Below are 19,346 nucleotides of genomic sequence, written 5' to 3' on the forward strand. Positions count from 1 at the left end.
GCTCAGCTGGGAGCCTGCTTCTCCCTCTGCCTGCCACTTCCCCTGCTTGTGCTCTCTCTCTGACAAATAAAATCTTAAAAAAAAAATAAAGCACATCTGGGGTTGTTTTATAATGTGGACATAATTAGCCAATTTAACTAATGACATCAAGCCACAGAGCCAACCAAAGAACTTTTCATCTTTTGGCTTAATTAGCTTCCTTCTTTAAAATGCTTGATATGGCTGCTTTATTTACTGATACATTACTTGGAAGCATTATGATAAAGCTATGTTAAAGGACAGGAGTCAGGCCAAGTGAGACCAAATAGTTACTAAAAGTTTGCTGAGTCTCTTGGGAAAATAAAACAATATGCAGCCAGATCTCAACTTTTGCCCCCATCAAATAAATTATTTTTAGAAGGAACTTTCTGTTAATAGAAGACATACTACCCATTTTAAAATACTAGAAAAACAGAGAAAAAGAAAACTCTTCTTGCATGAAAAATGTTGGCATTTTATTATATTCTCTGCAAACTCCCCCCACATATTTTTAATGCAGTTGTAATCACAATATATACACAGTTTTGTCCTACTACTTTTTTTAGCTTAACAAGAATTTTTTTAATGTTTGACATAGTCTTCTAGTCCTTATTTTTAATAGGTAAATTGTCCATAAGATGTACCATTTTCATTTTGTGTCATTAATCATTTTAATATTTTAATATTAATCATTTTAATTTAATAATTTACATCATTTCATTTAATCATAATACTTTTAATATTTTTAGGCATTTAAGTTTAGTTTTTCCTTCCATTATTATGAATAGCAGTGGTTGGGAACCCATAGGTGTGTCCTTGAGCAAGTTATTTGATCTTTTGAAAGAACTTACCTCATAAAGCTGTTTTGAGGATTAAATGAGGTAATACACATAATGCATGTGGTATAGTGGTTTTTCTGAGTACATAGTTCTCAGTAAATGCTAATGTTAATGTCATTGGGATGAATATCTTAATGTATATAGCTTTTTTCTTAATTGAGAAATTTAGGGGTAATTTCCTTAAGTAAAATTAACTTAATCAAAGTCTGTGTATATTTTTATGGTTCCTGAAATTGCTTTTAAAAAAGTTGTGTCATGTAATGTAGCATTTGTAAGTGAAGATACCAACTTCCTATACTTTGCCAGCCTTGGGAATTTCAATTACTTAAAATATTTTAACCAATTTACTAGTTAATGAAATGGCATATAGTTTTAATTTGTATTTGTTTGAACCTTTTTATACATGTTTCCGATTTGTACTTTCTTTTTTTCTCAACTTTCTCCATGTCTTTAGGGCTAAATTTCTAAGGTGAAATTTAAAATAAATTTGGTCATTAGCTGTGTCCTATGATCTGAATGTTCATGTTTCCCCAGACATCCATATGTTGGAATCCTGATGCTCAGTGTGCTGGTATTAGGAGATGGGACCTTTGGGAGGTGCTTAGGACATGTGGGTGGAACCCTCACAAATGGGATTAGTACCCTTATAACAGAGACTTCACAGAGCTTTCTAGGTCCTTATGCCATGTGAGAATGCAATGAGAAGTCTGGAACCTGCCTTGTCAATTTTTGCCATTCTAACTGGCGTAAGGTGGTATCTCAATGTGGTTTTGATTTGAATTTCCCTGATGGCTAATGATTTTGAACATTTTTTTATGTGTCTGTTAGCCATTTGTATGTCTTCATTGGAAAAGTGTCTGTTCATATCTTCTGCCCATTTTTTGATTTGATTATTTGTTTCCCGTGTATTGAGTTTGAGAAGTTCTTTGTAGATCTTGGATTTTATCTGTAGTGTCATTTGCAAATATCTTCTCCCATTCCGTGGGCTGCCTCTTAGTTTTTTTGTCTGTTTCCTTGGTTGTGCAGAAGCTTTTTATCTCGATGAAGTCCCACAAGTTCATTTTTTCTTTTGTTTCTCTTGCCTTTGGAGATGTGTCATGAAAAAAAGTTGCTGTGGCTGATGTCAAAGAGGTTGCAGCCGGTGTTCTCCTCTATGATTTTGATGGATTCCTGTCTCACATCGAGGTCTTTCATCCATTTGGAGTTTATCTTTGTGTATGGTGTGAGAGAGTGGTCAAGTTTCATTCTTTTGCATATAGCTGTCCAATTTTCCCAGCACCATTTATTGAAGAGACTGTCTTTTTTCCACTGGATGTTTTTTCCTGCTTTGTCAAAGATTAGTTGCCCAAAGAGCCGAGGTCCATTTCTGGGTTTTCTGTTCTGTTTCATTGGTCTATGTGTCTGTTTTTGTGCCAGTGCCATGCTGTCTTTGTGATCACAGCTTTGTAGTATAGCTTGAAATCCGGCAACATGATGCTCCCACCTTTGTTTTTCCTTTTCAACAATTCCTTGGCGATTTGGGGCCTTTTCTGGTTCCACACAAATTTAAGGGCTGTTTTTTCCAGTTCTTTGAAAAATGTCATTGGTATTTTGATCGGGATGGCATTGAAAGTGTAGATTGCTCTGGGTAGCATAGACATTTTAACTATGTTTATTTTTCCGATCCATGAGCATGGAATATTTTTCCATCTTTTTGTGTCTTCTTCAGCGTCTTTCAAGAGTGATTTGTGGTTTCTAGAATATAGATCCTTTACGTCTCTGGTTAAGTTAATTCTGAGATAATGTATCATTTTTGGTGCTATTGTAAATGGAATGGATTCCCTAATTTCTTTCTTCAGTCTCATTGTTCATGTATAGAAATGCAACTGATTTCTGAGCAAATGTTGGAGAGAATGTGGAGAAAGGGGATCCCTCTTACACTGTTGGTGGGAATGCAAGTTGGTACAGCCACTTTGGAAAACAGTGTGGAGGTCCCTTAAAAAGTTAAAAATTGAGCTACCGTATGATCCAGCAATTGCACTACTGGGTATTTACCCCAAAGATACAGACGTAGTGAAGAGAAGGGCCATATGCACCCCAATGTTCATAGCAGCATTGCCCACAATAGCTAAATTGTGGAAGGAGACGATATGCCCTTCAACATATGACTGGATTAAGAAGATGTGGTCCATATATACAATGGAATATTACTCAGCCATCAAAAAGAACGATTTCACAACATTTGCAGCAACATGGATAGGACTGGAGGAGATAATGCTAAGTGAAATAAGTCAAGCAGAGAAAGACAATTATCATATGGTTTCACTCATTTATGGAACATAAGAAATAGGAAGATTGGTAGGAGAAGAAAGGGAAGAATGAAGGGGGGGGTAAACAGAAGGGGGAATGAACCATGAGAGACTATGGACTCTGGGAAACAAACTGAGGGCTTCAGAGGGGAGGGGGGTGGGGGTTGGGATAGGCCGGTGATGGGTATTAAGGAGGGCACGTCTTGCATGGTGCACTGGGTGTTATATGCAAGTAATGAATCATGGAACATTACATCAAAAACTAGGGATGTACTGTATGTTGACTAACATAACATAATAAAAAATTAATATAAAAAAAGAAGTCTGGGGGGCGCCTGGGTGGCACAGCGGTTAAGCGTCTGCCTTCGGCTCAGGGCGTGATCCCGGTGTTATGGGATCGAGCCCCACATCAGGCTCTTCCGCTATGAGCCTGCTTCTTCCTCTCCCACTCCCCTGCTTGTGTTCCCTCTCTCGCTGGCTGTCTCTATCTCTGTTGAATAAATAAATAAAATATTAAAAAAAAAAGAAGTCTGGAACCTGAAAGAGGTTCCAGATCCCAACAGCTAGATCCTCATCATGGACTTCCAGCCTCCAGAACTGTGAGAAATAAATATCTGTTGTTTATAAGCCACCTAGTTCTGTGATTTTTTGTTAGAGCATCCCAGATGGACTAAGATACTATGCAATTTGTGTTTTTAGACTTGACACCATGATTTACAAATCATTGAAATTCATTTCACTATTGTAATGCCATTTTGTTTTAAGATGCACAGCTGCCTATGGTATGATAGGTCTAATGTAATGATTTCCCAGATCTTATTTTCTTCTCATATTTTACTGATATAAGAGTATCACTGTGGAAGTACTTGAAGAACTAGAATACTATTTTAAAATGTTCTTTAAACAACAGCTATTTGTATGATGTTCTTTTCCAAAGAGATTAAAATGATGTTTATACTGTGTTACATATATTATTAGAATTTATTTTACTCTAAATAGGTATGTATAGTGATTAAAAACACAAGCTTTAAAGTCAGTCAGATCAATGCTAGAACCCTAACTTTTACATGTGATGGAACATTTGAAAACCAGTTTTCTCAGTTGCAAAATTGTTGAATTCCTATCTCATAGAATTAAATGAATTTAATTGGGTAATAGTATAAAGTGTTAGTACAGTGCCCAGTACATAGGAAATGCTTAAATAAAGATTATGTTATTAATAATAATAATACTATTTAGTTTTACTTTGAATAGTCAGGCTAAATGTTGACTATTTAGTCAACTAAATAGTTGCTCTTTGTTTTGCTCCAAACTTTCTGAAAGGATTTCTTGAATATAAATCACTTGTTTTGGGGAAGCTAACAGAAAACTAAATGGCATCAATTCTCTTTATTGGAAAAAAACATAACAGGAAAAAGAAACCACTTTGATTTCTCCATACCTTTTATTCCCACTCAAAAGGAATAATTTCTTGGGGCGCCTGGGTGGCGCAGTCGTTAAGCGTCTGCCTTCGGCTCAGGGCATGATCCCAGCATTCTGGGATCGAGCCCCACATCAGGCTCCTCCTCTGGAAGCCTGCTTCTTCCTCTCCCATTCCCCCTGCTTGTGTTCCCTCTCTCACTAGCTGTTTCTCTCTGTCAAATTAATAAATAAAATATTTTAAAAAAAGGAATAATTTCTTTGCTTATTAATTACCAGATATAAAGAGCATAAGCTGTATAGCCTAGTAGTTGGCAGGAATTTTATTTTTTAAGGTATTCTAGACTTTCCTGTATTTGATAAATCAAATCCAAGTTCTTTAGTATTTAATTATTCTATGGACATTTAAAAATTAATTTTTTCTTATTTATGAACTATTTTATATGCATGATATAAAACAAAGAATAATGAAAGAAACAAATATCACCCATACTTCTAGAGATAATTACTATTAACATTTAAATATTTTTCCTTAAAGTCTTTTTTCTCTATCTATATATTTATGTAAATACCATTTTCCATGGTATATCTTATATTTCTCACTTAGAGTAAGCATTTTCTTATTTCATAAGAAGTCTTTGAAAATACCATTTAAAAAAATCACAGTGGAGGTCCTAGCCAATGTAATAAAGCAAGAAAAATAAAAGGCATCGAAGTTGGGAGTCATAAGTAAAAGGCATAAGTAAAACTGTCTTAAATGAAATGATTATTTATGTACAAAATTCTAGAGAATCTGCAAAATAAGTATTAGAAGAGATATGTATATTTAGCAAGGTCACAGGGTATAGAGTCTATAAACAAAAAAATTATTTTGATATACTAGTGGCAAACAACTGGAAAATAAAACTTAAAAAACAGTTCTGGGGTGCCTGGCTGGCTCAGTTGGTGGAGCATATGGCTCTTGATCTTGGGGTTTTGAGTTCAGGCCCCACTTTGGGGCATATGACTCTTGATCTTGGGGTTTTGAGTTCAAGCCCCACTTTGGGTGCAGAGCTTACTTTAAAAAAAATTGCATTTGGGATGCCTGGGTGGCTCAGTTAGTTAAGCATCTGAGTCGGTTTCAGCTCAGGTTATGATCTCATGTTCCTGAGATTGAACCTTGCATTGGGCTCCGCACTCTGTGGGGTATCTGCTTTTCTCCTTCTGCCCCTGACTCAGTTCACATGCTTGCTTACTTTCTCTCTCTCTGAAATAAAATAAGAAATACTTAAAAAAATTTAAAATATGTCAATTTATAATAGCATCAAAAAACATGAAACACTTAGGAATAAATTTAATGTAAAAAGAAGTTCTTGGAGGCATTTGTGTGGCTCAGTCAGTTAAGCATCTGCCTTTGGCTCAGGTCATGATCCCAGGTCCTGGGATCGAGCCCCGTGTTGGGCTTCCTACTCAGCAGGGAGTCTGCCTCTCCTTCTGCCTTTGCTGCTGCCCCTGCTTGTGCTCTCTGTCAAAATAAATAAATAAAATCTTTAAAAAAAAGAAGTTCTCTATGCTGAAAACTACAAAACATTGTTGAGAGAAATTAATGGAGATATATACTATTGGAAGATTGGATGATTCAGTATATATAAGATGTCTGTTCTTCCCAAATTGATCTATGAATTCAACACAATCATAATATCAATAGACTTTTTGTAGAAATTGACAAACTGGTTAAAAATTTATGGAGACTATATATAGCAAGCCTGCAGGATATAAGGTTAATGTACAAAAGTTAGTTGGTTTTTTATGTGCTAGCAATGAACAAGTGATGTTTTAAATTAAAAACATATTACGCGTTTACATTAGCACCCCCCAAAATGAAATACTTAGGTATAATGTAAAAAAAAATGGACAAGATCTATATGAGGAAGTCTATAAAGCTTTGATGAAAGATATCAAAGAAGAACTAAATAAGTGGAAGAGATATTCCATGTCATGGATAAGAAGATTCAATATTGGCATGATGTCTGTTCTTCCCAACTTGATGTGTAGATCCAGTGTAATCCCCCCAGTCATAATCCCAGCAAGTTATTTTGTGAATATTGAGAAACAGATTCTAAAGTTTATATGGAGAGGCAAATGACCCAGAATAGCCAACTCAGTAATAGAGAAGAACAAAGTCAGAGAACTGACACTACTTGACTTAAAGACTTACTATAAAGCTACAGTAATCAGGACACTGTGGTGTTGGTGAAAAAAAATATAGAGGACTAGATCAATGGAATAGAATAGGGAGCCCAGGAATAGAGCCCAGAACAGAATAGAGAGCCCACTATAAATATAGTCTACTGATCTGTGACAAAGGAGTAAAGGTGCTACAATGGAGCAGAAGTAGTCTTTTCAACAAATGGTATTGGAACAACTGGATATCCACATGCAAAAACTTGAATCTAGACAGATATTACACCTTTATAAAAATTAACTCAAAATGGATCATAAATGTAAATGTAAAACACAAAATTATAGAACTCCTAGAAGAAAAAGTAGGGGAAAATGTAGATGACCTTGGATATAGAGATGACTTTTTAGATACAACAACAAAGGAATGATCCATGAGAGAAATAATTGATAAGCTGGGCCTTATTAAAATTAAAAAGTTCTGCTCTGTGGAAGATAATGGCAAGAGAATGAGAAGGCAAGCCACAGACTGGGAGGTAATATTTGCAAAAGACACACCTGAAAAAGGACTGCTATCCAAAATATATAAAGAAATCTTAAAACTCCACAGTAAGAAAACAACCCAGTTTAAAAATGGGCAGAATTCCTGGATAGGCATCTCACCAAAGATAAACAGATTGCAAGTCAACACATGATATTATATGTTTTTAGGGAATGGCAAATGAAAACAACAATGAGGTATCACTGCACACCTGTTAGAATAGCCAAAATCCAGAACACTGTAACCAAATGCTAGCAAGGATGTGGAACAATGGAACTCTCATTCATTGTTGAGCCACTTTGGAAGACAGTTTGGCATTTTTTTTTACAAAACTGAACGTACAGTATTATCCAGTAATCATGCTCTTTGGTATTTACCCAAATAAATTGAAAACTTATGTCCATATAAAAGCTTCCCCATGGATGGTTTAGCAGCTTGCTTTGCCAAAATTTGGAAGCAATCAGGATATGCTTCAGTAGGTAAGTAGATAGATAAACTATGTATACCTAGACAATAGAATTTATTCAGCACTGAAGAGATGAGCTCTCAAGCCAGAAAAATGCATGGATGAAACTTAAGCGCATGTTACTAAGTAAAAGAAACCAATCCAAGAAGGTAACAAACTGCGTAATTCCAAAGATATGGTGCTCTGGAAGAGGCAAAACTATGGAGACAATAAAAGGATTCATGGTTGCCAGGGGCTGGGGGGAAGGAGAGATGAATAGGGAAAGCACAGAAGATTTTCAGGGCAGTGAAACTATTCTTTATAATACTATAATGATGGGTGCATATCATTATACATTGGTCAAAACCCATAGAATAGATAACACCAGGGGTGAATCCCATGGATTTCTGGTGATAATGATGTGTCAGTTGGTTCATTATCTTCATTGATTATAACAAATGTATCACTGTGGTACTGGAAGTTGATAGTGGGGGAGATTGTGTTTGTATTGGGATGGGGGTATATGAGATTCTCTGTACCTTCCGTCAATTTTGCTCTAAAAAAATAAAGGTTATTAATTTTTACAATTTTAATTTCAATATAATTAACAGACAGTGTTATTATTAGTTTCAGGTATACAATATAGTGATCTAAAAAAAAAACAACAATATAGTGATCTAACAATTCTGTTCATTACTCAGTGCTTATCATGATAAGAGTACTCTTAATCCCCTCCATACATTTCGCCCATCCTTCCACCCATCTTCCTTCAGGTACTCCATCAGTTTGTTCTCTTGAATCTGTTTTTTGGTTTGTCTGTTTTTCACTTTGTGCATTTGTTTTGTTTCTTAAATTCCACATATGAATGAAATCATATGGCGTTTGTCTTTGTCAGTCTTATTTCATTTAGCATTATACTCTGTAGATTTATCCATGTTGTTGCAAATGGCAAGATTTCATTCTTTGTTATGGTTGAATAATAGTCCATTGTATATATACCACATTTTTTGTATTCATTCATCTGTCAGTGGACACTTGGATTTCTTCCATATCTTGGCTATTGTAAATAATGCTGTAGTAAACATAGAGGAACATATATCTTTTTGAATTAGTGTTTTTGTTTTCTTTGGGTAAATAGTGGCATTACTGGATAATAGGGTAGTTCTATCCTTAATTTTTTGAGGAAAATCGTCTGTACTGTTTTCCACACTGGCTGCACTAATTGGTACTCCCATCAGCAGTGCATGAGAGTTCCTTTTTCTCCATATCTTCATCAACACTTTTTCCTTGTGTTTTGTTTGTTTGTTTGTTTGTTGTTTTGTTTTGTTTTTTAGCCATTCTGACAGGTGTGAAGTGATATCTCGTACTTTGGACTTGCATTTGCCTGAGGATGAGTGATATTGAATGTCTTTTCATGTGTCTGTTGGCAATCTGAATGTCTTCTTTGGAGAAATATCTGTGCATGTCTTCTGCCCATTATTTAATTGGATTACTTGTTTTTGAATGTTGAGCTATATAAGTTCTTTATATATTTTGGATACTAACCCTTTATTGGTTGTCATTTGCAAATATCTTCTCCCATTCAGTAACTGGCTTTTAATTTTGTTGATTGACTCTTGTGCTGTGTAGAACCTTTTTATTTTGACATAGTCCCAATAGTTTATTTTTTGCTTTTGTTTCCCTTGCTTCAGGAGACATAAATCTAGAAAAATGTTGATGTCAGAGAAATTACTGCCTGTGCTCTCTTCTAGGATTTTTATGGTTTCAGGTTCTTTTTTTTTTTTTAAGATTTTATTTATTTATTTGACAGAGAGAGAGAGACAGCCAGAGAGAGAAGGAACACAAGCAGGGGGAGTGGGAGAGGAAGAAGCAGGCTCCCAGTGGAGGAGCCTGACGCGGGGCTTGATCCCAGAATGCTGGGATCATGCCCTGAGGTGAAGGCAGATGCTTAACGACTAAGCCACCCAGGCGCCCCATGGTTTCAGGTTCTTAACCCATTTTGAGTTTACTTTTGTATATGGTGTAAGAAAGTGGTCCGGTTTCACTTTTTGCATATAACTGTCCAGTTTTCCCAACACCATTTTGTTGAAGAGACTTTTTCCCATTGCATATTCTTGCCTCCTTTGTTGAAGATTAATTGACTCCATTTAATCATAAATTTCTGGGCTCTCTATTCTGTTCTGTTGATCTATGTGTCTTTTTCTGTTTTTGTGCCTATACCATACTGTTTTGATTACTACAACTTTGTAATATAACTTGAAGTCTGGAATTGTGGTATTTCCAGTTTTGTTTTTCTTCAAGTTTGCTTTGGCTATTAAGGGATCTTTCATGGTTCCATACAAATTTTAGGATTATTTGTTCTAGTTCTGAGAAATATGCCTATGGTATTTTGATAGAGATTGCATTTAATCTATAGATTGCTTTTCATAGAATGAACATTTTAACAATGTTCTCTCAATCCATGAGCATGGAATATCTTTCCATTTGTGTCATCTTCTGTTTCTTTCATCAGTGTTTTATAGTTTTCAGAGAATAGGTCTTTTATCTCCTCAGTTAAGTTTATTCCTATATGTTTTATTATTTTTGGTGTAACTGTAAATGGGACTTTTTTCTTAATTTCTCCTACTGCTTCATTATTATTTATAGAAATGTAATGGATTTTTGTGAATTGATTTTGTATCCTGTGACATTACTGAATTCATTTATCAGTTCTAGCAGTTTTTTGGTAAAGTCTTTAGGGTTTTCTATATATAATATAATGTCATCTGCAAATAGTGAAAGTTTTACTTCTTCCTTACTAATTTGGATGCCTTTTATTTCTTCTTGCATGATTGTTGTAGTTAGGACTTTAAGTACTATGTTGAATAAAAGTGGTGAGAACCGACATCCTTGTCTTGTTCCTGATCTTAGGGGAAAAGCTTCAGTTTTTTTGCCATTGAGTATGATGTTAGCTGTAGGTTTTTCATATATGGCCTTTATTATGTTAAGGTATGTTCCCTCTAAACCTACTTTGTTGAGGGTTTTTATCATGAATGGACGTTATACTTTGTCAAATGCTTTTTCTGCATCTATCGAAATGATCATTTAGTTTTTATTCTTTCTCTTGTTGATGTGATGGATCACGTTGATTGATTTGTGAATATTGAACTACTCTTGCATACCAGGAATAAATCCCACTTGATCGTGGTCAATGATTTTTTTAATGTATTGTTGGATTTTGTTTGCTAGTATTTTATTGAGAATTTTTGTACCAATGTTCATTAGAGATATTGGCCTGTAGTTCTCTTTTTTGTAGTGTCTTTATCTGGTTTTGGTATCAGGATAATGCTGGCTTCACAGAATGAATTTGGAAGCTTTTCTTCCTCTTCTTTTTTTTTGGAATAATTTGAGAATAATAGGTATTAACTCTTCTTTAAATGTTTGGTAGAGGGGCACCTGGGTGGCTCAGTTAGTTAAGTGTCTGCCTTCAGCTCAGGTCATGATCCCAGGGTCCTGGGATTGAGCCCCGCATCAGGCTTCCTGCTCAGTGGGGATTCTGCTTCTCCCTCTCCCTCTCCCTCTTACCCCCACTCGTGCTCTGTCTCTCAAATGAATAAGTAAAATCCTTAAAAAAAATAAATGGTAGAATTCACCAGTGAAGCTTCTGGTCCTGGACATTTGTTTGTTGGGAGTTTGTGGATTACTGATTCAATTTCATTGCTGGTAATCAGCCTGTTAAATTTTCTATTTCTTCCTGATTTAGTTTTGGAAGGTTATGTTTCTAGGAATTTATCCATTTCTTCTAAGTTGTCCAATTTGTTGGCATATAATTTTTCATCATATTCTCTTATCCTTTGTATTTCTGTGGTGTTGGTTATTTCTCCTCTTTCATTTCTGATTTTATTTGAGTCCTTTCTCCCCCCCCCTTTTTGATGAGTCTGGCTAAAGTCATTTTTTTAAATAATGATTTTCTTTACTTATCTGACAGCACAAGCAGGCAGAGTGGCAGGCAGAGGGAGAGGGAGAAGCAGGCTCCCTGCTGAGCAGAGAGCCTGACCTGGGGCTCAATCCCAGGATCCAGAGATGGTGACCTGAGCCAAAGGCAGACGCTTAACTGACTGAGCCACCCAGGCACCCCCCCTTTTATTTTTTTGAAGATTTTACTTTTTATTTGAGAGAGAGAGAGAGAGAGCGTATGGACAGAGGGAGAGGGAGAAGCAGGGAGCCCAATGTGGGGCTCAATCCCAGGACTCTGGGATCACGACCTGAGTTGAAGACAGATGCTTAACTAACTGAGCTAAGTCTTAGCAATTTTCTTGATCTTTTCTAAGAACCAGCTCCTGGTGTCATTGATCTTTTCTATTGCTTTTTTAGTTTCTCTTTCATTCATGTGCTGCTCTAATCCTTATTATTTCCTTCCTTCTACTGGTTTTGGGTTTTGCTCATTCTTTTTCTACTTCCTTTAGGTATGAGGTTAGGTTGTTCATTTGAGATTTTTCTTGCATCTTGAATAGGCCTGTCTTGCTATAAACTACCCTCCTAAAACAGCTTTTGCTGCATTCCAAAGATTTTGGACTGTTGTGTTTTCATTTTCATTTGTCTCTATGTATTTTTTTAAAAATTTCTTCCTTGATTTCTTGGTTGACCCATTGATTGTTTAGTAGCATGTTATTTAACCTCCATGTATTTGTGTTCTTTCCAGATGTTTTCTTATGGTTGATTTTTTTTCATAGTGTTGTGATCTGAGAAGATGCATGATATGACTTCAGTATTCTTGAATTTGTTGCAGTTTGTTTCGTGGCCTAGCATGTGATCTGTTCTGGAGAATGTTCCATGTGCATTTGAAAAGAATATGTATTCTGTTGTTTTAGGATGGACTGTTTTGAATATTTCTGTTATATCCATCTAGTCCAATGTGTCATTCAGAGCCACTCTTTCCTTGTTGATTTTCTGTTTGGATGATCTATGCATAGATGTAAATGGAGTGTTAAAGTCCCCTACTATTATTGTAATACTATAGATTACTTCCTTTATGTTTGTTATTAGCTGGTTTGTGTATTCAGGTGCTTTCATGTTGGGTACATAAATATTTGCAGTTCTTACATATTTTTGTTGGACTGTTCCCTTTATGGTTATATAGTATCCTTCTTTGTCTCTTGTTACAGTCTTTTGTTTAAAGTCTATTTTGTCTGATACAAGTAGTACTACCCTGGCTTTCTTTTCACTTCCATTTTCATGATAAATGTTTTTCCATCCTTGCACTTTCAATCTGCCTATGTCTTTAGATCTGAGATGAGTCTCTTGTAGGCAGCATAGAGATGGGTCTTGCTTTTTTATCCATTCTGTCACCCTATGTCTTTTTTTTTTTAAGATTTTATTTATTTATTTATTTAGAGAGAGTGGGGGGGGGGCAGAGGGGAAGACAGAGAGAATCTCAAGCAGGCTCCACACTCAGCACAGAGGCTGACATGGGGCTTGATCCCAGGACCCCAAGATCATGACCTGAGCCAAAATCAAGAGTCAGACACTTAACTGACTGAGCCACCCAGCCACCCCACCCTGTGTCTTTGTTTTGATTGGAGCATTTAGTCCATTTATATTCAAAGTGGTTATTGATAGGTATGTATTTATTGCCATTTTGTTCCTTCTTTTATGGTTGTTTTTGTAGTTCTTCTCTTTTACCTTCCTCTCTTGCTCTCTTTTCTCACAGTTTGCTTGTTTTCTTTAGTGATATTCTTCAATTCCTTTTTCTTTATTTTTTGTATATCTGTTACCAGTTTTTGATTTGTGGTTACCGTTAGGTTTATATGTAACATCTTATGCATATAGCAGTCTATATTAAGTTCACGGTCACTTAAGTTAGAACCCATTGTAAAAGCACTAAATTTTTACTCCTTTCCTCCCCGACTATGCATTTAGGTATATGGTGTCACATCCTTTTATTTTGTGAATCTCTTGACTGGTTGTTATACATATACTTAATTTTACTGCTTTGGTGCTTCCTGCTTTTCCTACTCCTGCTTATGATCTTTCCATTCAAAGAGTTGCCTTTAACATTTTTTGTAGGGCTGGTTTAGTGGTGATGAATTCCTTTAACCATTGTTTGGGAAAATCTATCTCTCCTTCTGTTCTGAATGATAGTCTTGCTGGATAGAGTATTCTTGGTTGCAGGGTTTTTTTCTTTTAGCACTTTGAATGTATCATGCCACTGTCTCCTGGTCTGAAAAGTTTCTGCTGAAAAATCAGCTGATATCCTTATGGGGTTTCTCTTGTGTGTAATTGTTTTGTTTTGTTGCTTTTAAAATTCTCTATTGCTACTTTTTGCCATTTTATTTACTATGTGTCTTAGTATGGACTTCCTTGGTTGATTTTGTTGGGGGGGAGGTTTCTGTACCTCCTGGATCTGGATTTCTGTTTCCTTCCCCAGATTCCGCATGTTTTCAGCCATCATTTCTTCAGATAAGTTTTCTGCCTCCTTTCTCTCTCTTCTCCTTCTGGGACCCCTGTAATGCAAATGTTATTATGCTTGATGGTTTTGTGGAGTTCCCTTACGCCTATTTTCATTTTTTATTATTATTTTTCTCTCTCCTGTTTAGCTTGATTGCTTTCCATTACTTTCCTCCATGTCACTGATGCATTCTCCCAGTTACTATAGTCTACTATTTATTCCCTGTAGAATATTTTTAATTTCAGTTATTGAGTTCTTTGCCTCTGATTTGTTCTTTTTTTTATGTTTTCTTTCTCTTCTCTGAGGGTCTCATTGAAATCCTCCACTCTTCAGAAATCCACTGATTATCTTTATGACCATTATTTTAAATTCTCTATCAAGTGTATTACTTATCTCCATTTCATTTAGCTCTTTTGCTATAATTTTTGTCCTGTTCTTTAATTTGGGACATATTCTTTTTTTTAAATTTTTTAAAAAAGATTTTATTTATTTATTTGACAGAGAGAGAGACAGCCAGCAAAAGAGGGAACACACGCAGGGGGAGTGGGAGAGGAAGAAGCAGGCTCCTAGCAGAGGAGCCTGATGTGGGGCTCGATCCCATAATGCCAGGATCACACCCTGAGCCGAAGGCAGACTCTTAACCGCTGTGCCACCCAGGCACCCCTAATTTGGGACATATTCTTATGTCTCCTCATTTTTGTCTAACTCTCTGTGTCTGTTTCTAAGTGTTAAGAAAGTCAACTATGTCTCCTGCTCTTAAAATTAGTGGCCTTATGAAGAAGAGGTCCTGTAGTGCCCTGCAGTGAAGTGTCCCCTGTTCACCAGAACCTGGCACTTCCGGGGTGTCTCCTATGTGTGTTGCATGTGCCCTGCTGTTGTTGCTGAGCTGCATTTTCCTTCTGTCCAGTCTTCTGCAATGGCTCTCTTTGCTGGTTGTGGGCAGTGTTTGGTCCCTGTGTTAGTGGGCCAAGGTGGGGCCACCTTGAGCTGGAGTTGAATCTGACCGGGTATTTGCTAGAGCTCTGGTAGCCCCAGACTGTAGGGCACACTCCCTGTGTTGTCCTGAGAAGTTTTTGTTGGTGGGTGGGGCCTGCAGTCAGACCAGATGTCTACCCACTGCTAGGGCTGCAGTCAGACTGGTGTGTGTGGTTATCTTCCCCTCTCCTCGGGGCAGGAGTCACTTTGGAGTTGTGCTAGCCCTCCAGGGCCTGCACATTGCCGGGGTTGTGGCAACACTCTGAATGGGCTCCTGCCAAGGATGTGTTGTTGAAGGGGGTGTGTCCACAGGAGAATGCAGGGTCAGGGCCCATAGTGCCAGCAAGGTCTGCCAGTCAGCTGCAGGAGGAGACCCTCAGTCGCTGTGGAAAACTCCTGCCTAGGCCAGGATGGAGGGGGCCAACTTTAGCAGGAGAACCCCAGGGGTAAGGCATGCTGTTACTAAGCTAGGTGGAAAGTGTTTGCTCTGTGCTGGTTCTTGAAGGAATCTCTGTATTTAGGCTGGGAGCTAGGGGAAGGAAATGGTGCCTGCCAGCTCTTTTATTCTTTTTTTTTTTTTTTTAAGATTTACTTATTTTAGAGAGAGAGTGAGATCATGAGCGGGGGGAAGGGGGCAGAGGGAGAGTGAGTGGGAGAAACAGACTTGGGCTCGATCCCAGGACCCTGAGATCATGACCTGAGCCAAAGTCAGAAATTTAACCTACTGAGCCACCCAGGCACCTCTTCTCCCCTTTGCCCCCTCTCAGCTCTTTTATTCTGGGAGAAGTTTCAAGTGTTTTTCAAACTGCTGTTTCAATGCTGTATCTCAGCAGGGCTACTTGTTGTACTGTCTCTTTAAGGATGGGAACTCAGTTTCCTATCCCTTCCAGCTCTCCCAGAGCTCAGCTGCAGATTTTTAAAGTTCCAGGCATTAAGCCCCACAGATTCTAAGAACTGGTGAAGTTAGGCCCCTCTGGTTTTCAAAGCCAAATGTTACGGGGATTTGTCTCCCCAGTGCAGGTCGCCTGTGCCTGGGGTGCCTGGCGTGGGGTCTTCTCTCCCCTCTCTATGCCCTCGTGTCCCTCCCTCCCATGGACAGTCCTCCAGGTCATTTTGGCTCTCGACCTTTTCTGCCTTTCCTACCCTCTTTGATGTGGCATCTTCTCTACATTTAGCTGTCTGTGCTACCAGTGTTCAGGTCATTTTCTGGGTTATTTACACTGATGTGGGTGTTATCTAGGTGTATCCGTGGGACAGGGTAAACCTGGGATTTTCCTACTCTGCCCTCGTCCCCAGAAGTCTCCAAAGGTTATTACTTTTTTAAAGACAAGGAAAATAAAGGGGCATCTGGGTGGCTCAGTTGGTTGAGCATCCAACTCTTGATCTCAGCTCAGGTCTTGATCTCAGGGTCATGAATTCAAGCCCTGTGTTGTATTAAGCACCCAGCATGGAGCCTACTTAAAAAAACAAACAAATAAGGGGTGCCTGAGTGGCTCAGTCAGTTAAGCATCTGACTGTTGATTTCTGCTCAGGTCATGATCTCAGGGTGGTGAGATCAAGCCCCACGTTGGGCCCTGCACTCTGCGGGGAATCTGCTTGAGATTCTGTCTCTCCCCCACTCAAGCTCTCTCTGTCAAAAAATAAGAAAAATATTTAAAACAAACAAAACAACAAGAAAAAACAGGGAAAATATATGTAAATGGAAAGGAGCAAAGATAATTAAAACAAACTTGAAAAAGAAGAACATCACTGGAGGACTTAACCTTCCCTGCAAAGTACTTTCAATAAAGCTACAATAATTAAGACAGTGTTGAATTGACATAAAGACAGAACAGTGAGAAAGAAAAGAGCCCAGAAATAGGCCCATACTTACATGGTTACTTGATATATTTTTTTATAAAAGCACCAAAACAGTCCAATGAGGAAAATTTTTAAATTTGAGGTATAATTGATAACATTATATTAGTTTCAGGTATATAACATAATGATTTGACATTTGTATACATTGTGAAAGGATCACTACAATAAGTCTAGTTAACATCCATCACCACATATAGATACAAATTTTTTTTCTCATGATGATAACTTTTAAGATCTATTCTTTTAGCAACTTTCAAATATGCAGTACAATATTAACTATAGTCACCATGGTGTATGTTACATTCCCTTGACTATTTATTTTATAACTGGAAGTTTGTATCTTTTGACCCCTTAACCCCCGCCACCCCCCCTCCCGGGAACTACCAGTCTCTTCTCTGTATCTATAAGCTCATTTTTTCTTTTTATCTTTTAAGATTTTTTTTAATTTAGTTGAGAGAGACAGCGTGCACAAGCGGGGGGGGAGGGGCAGAGGGTGCACAAGCGGGTGCAGGGGGAGGGGCAGAGGGAGAGGGAGAAGCAGACTCCCCACTCAGCAGGGAGCCCAACACAGAGCTCCAGCCCAGGGATCATGACCTGAGCAAAGGCAGACGCTTAACCTACTGAGCCACCTAGACGCCTCTCATTTTTTTCTTTAAGATTCCACATGTAAGTGAGATCATACGATATTTGTCTTTCTCTTCCTGACTTCACTTAGCATAATGCCCTCAAGGTGCATCTGTGTCATCACTAATGGCAAGATTTCATTTTTCTAAAGGCTCAGTAATATTCCAGTGCGTGTGTGTGCGTGTGTGTATGCACGTGCACACGCATGTATGCCACATTTTCTTTTTCCATTCATCTACTAGTGGAAATTTAGGTTGTTTACATGTCTTGGCCATTGTAAATAATGTTGCAGTGAACATGTGAGTGCATACATCTTTTCAAATTAGTGTTTTTGTTGTTTTTAGATAAATACCCAGAAGCAGAGTTGCTGGATCATTTGGTAGTCATATTGTTAATTTTCTGAGGAACCTTCATACTGTTTTTCATAGTGGTTGCACCAATTTACATTCTCACCAATAGTGCACAAGGGTTCACTTTTCTCCACATCTTCGCCAACACTTTATTATTTCTTATCTTTTTGGTAATAGCCATTCTGACAGGTGTGAGGTGATATCTCATTTTGGTTTTGATTTGCATTTCCCTGATGATTAGTGATGTTGAGCATCTTTTCATGTACTTACTGGTCATCTGTATGTCTTCTTTGGAAGGATGTCTATTCATATCCTTTGCCCATTTTTTAATCAGATTGTTTGGGTTTTTTGCTGTTGATTTGTATGAGTTCTTTATATATTACAGATATTAACTCCTTATGAGATATATGGTTTGCAATTTTTTTCTCACATTCAGTAAGTTGCCTTTTCATTTTGTTGATGGTTCCCTTAGCTCTGCAGAAGATTTTAGTTTGATGTAGTCTCATTTGCTTATTTTTATTTTTGTTGCCTTTGTTTATGGTGTGAAATCCCAAAAAATAATCACAAAGACCAATATCAAGGAGCTTCCTGTCTATTTTCTTCTAGGACTTTTACGATTTCAGGTCTTACATTCAGGTCTTTAATCCATTTTGAGTTACTCAAATCCATTTGAGTAAAATAGTGGTCCCATTTCATTCTTTTGCAGAGTATTTACATTTTTAATTTGAAAATAACTTTAGACTTACAGAAGAGTTTGCAAAAACAGTACAAAGAATTCTTATATACTCTTCATTCAGCTTCCCCTATAATTGGTACTTTAATCACCTATAGTGTAGTTATCAAAACTGAGAAATGAACATTGGTAAAATAGTATTAACTAAACTACAGACTTCCTTAAGATTTTACCAGTTTTTCCACTAATGTTCTTTTTCGGTTCCTGGATCCATTACAGAATCTCACTTTGCATTTAGTTGTTATGTTTTATTAATCTCTTTCAGTCTGTGACAGTTTCTCAGTCTTCTCTCCTTCTTTCATGACCTTGATACTTTTGAAGAGTATTTGTCAGGTATTTTGTAGAATGTCCTTCAGTTTGAGCTTGTGTGATGTTTTTAGGTTGAGGCTATATGTTGTTGAGAACAATACCACAGAGACGATGCATTCATTTCAGTGTATCATATGAAGGAACTGATGATGTTGATGTGTTTTTATTAGTAAAATTAACCTTGATCACTTGGTTAAGGTGTTATCTGCCAGGTTTTTCCCAAGTGGAGTTACTTTTTGTAATTTTTAAATATTTATGAGATTTTGCAGATATCCTGTTTTTCCTTAAATATTTGTCCACTAATTTAGTATTCATTGGTGGATCTTGACCACAGCAATTATTAATGTAGTGTTATTGT

The 19,346-nt window shown here is 37.2% G+C and overlaps 1 protein-coding gene across 1 annotated transcript in view; it reads left to right on the forward strand.

Moving 5' to 3' along the window:
• The window catches only part of TOP6BL (TOP6B like initiator of meiotic double strand breaks), a 99,129-nt gene that overhangs the window by 26,669 nt on the left and 53,114 nt on the right, over positions 1 to 19,346 (forward strand). The gene's annotated exons all lie outside the window — the stretch shown is intronic.

The sequence above is a fragment of the Ursus arctos genome, unplaced genomic scaffold, assembly GCF_023065955.2.
Source record: "Ursus arctos isolate Adak ecotype North America unplaced genomic scaffold, UrsArc2.0 scaffold_23, whole genome shotgun sequence".
NCBI classification, from domain to species: Eukaryota; Metazoa; Chordata; class Mammalia; order Carnivora; family Ursidae; genus Ursus; species Ursus arctos.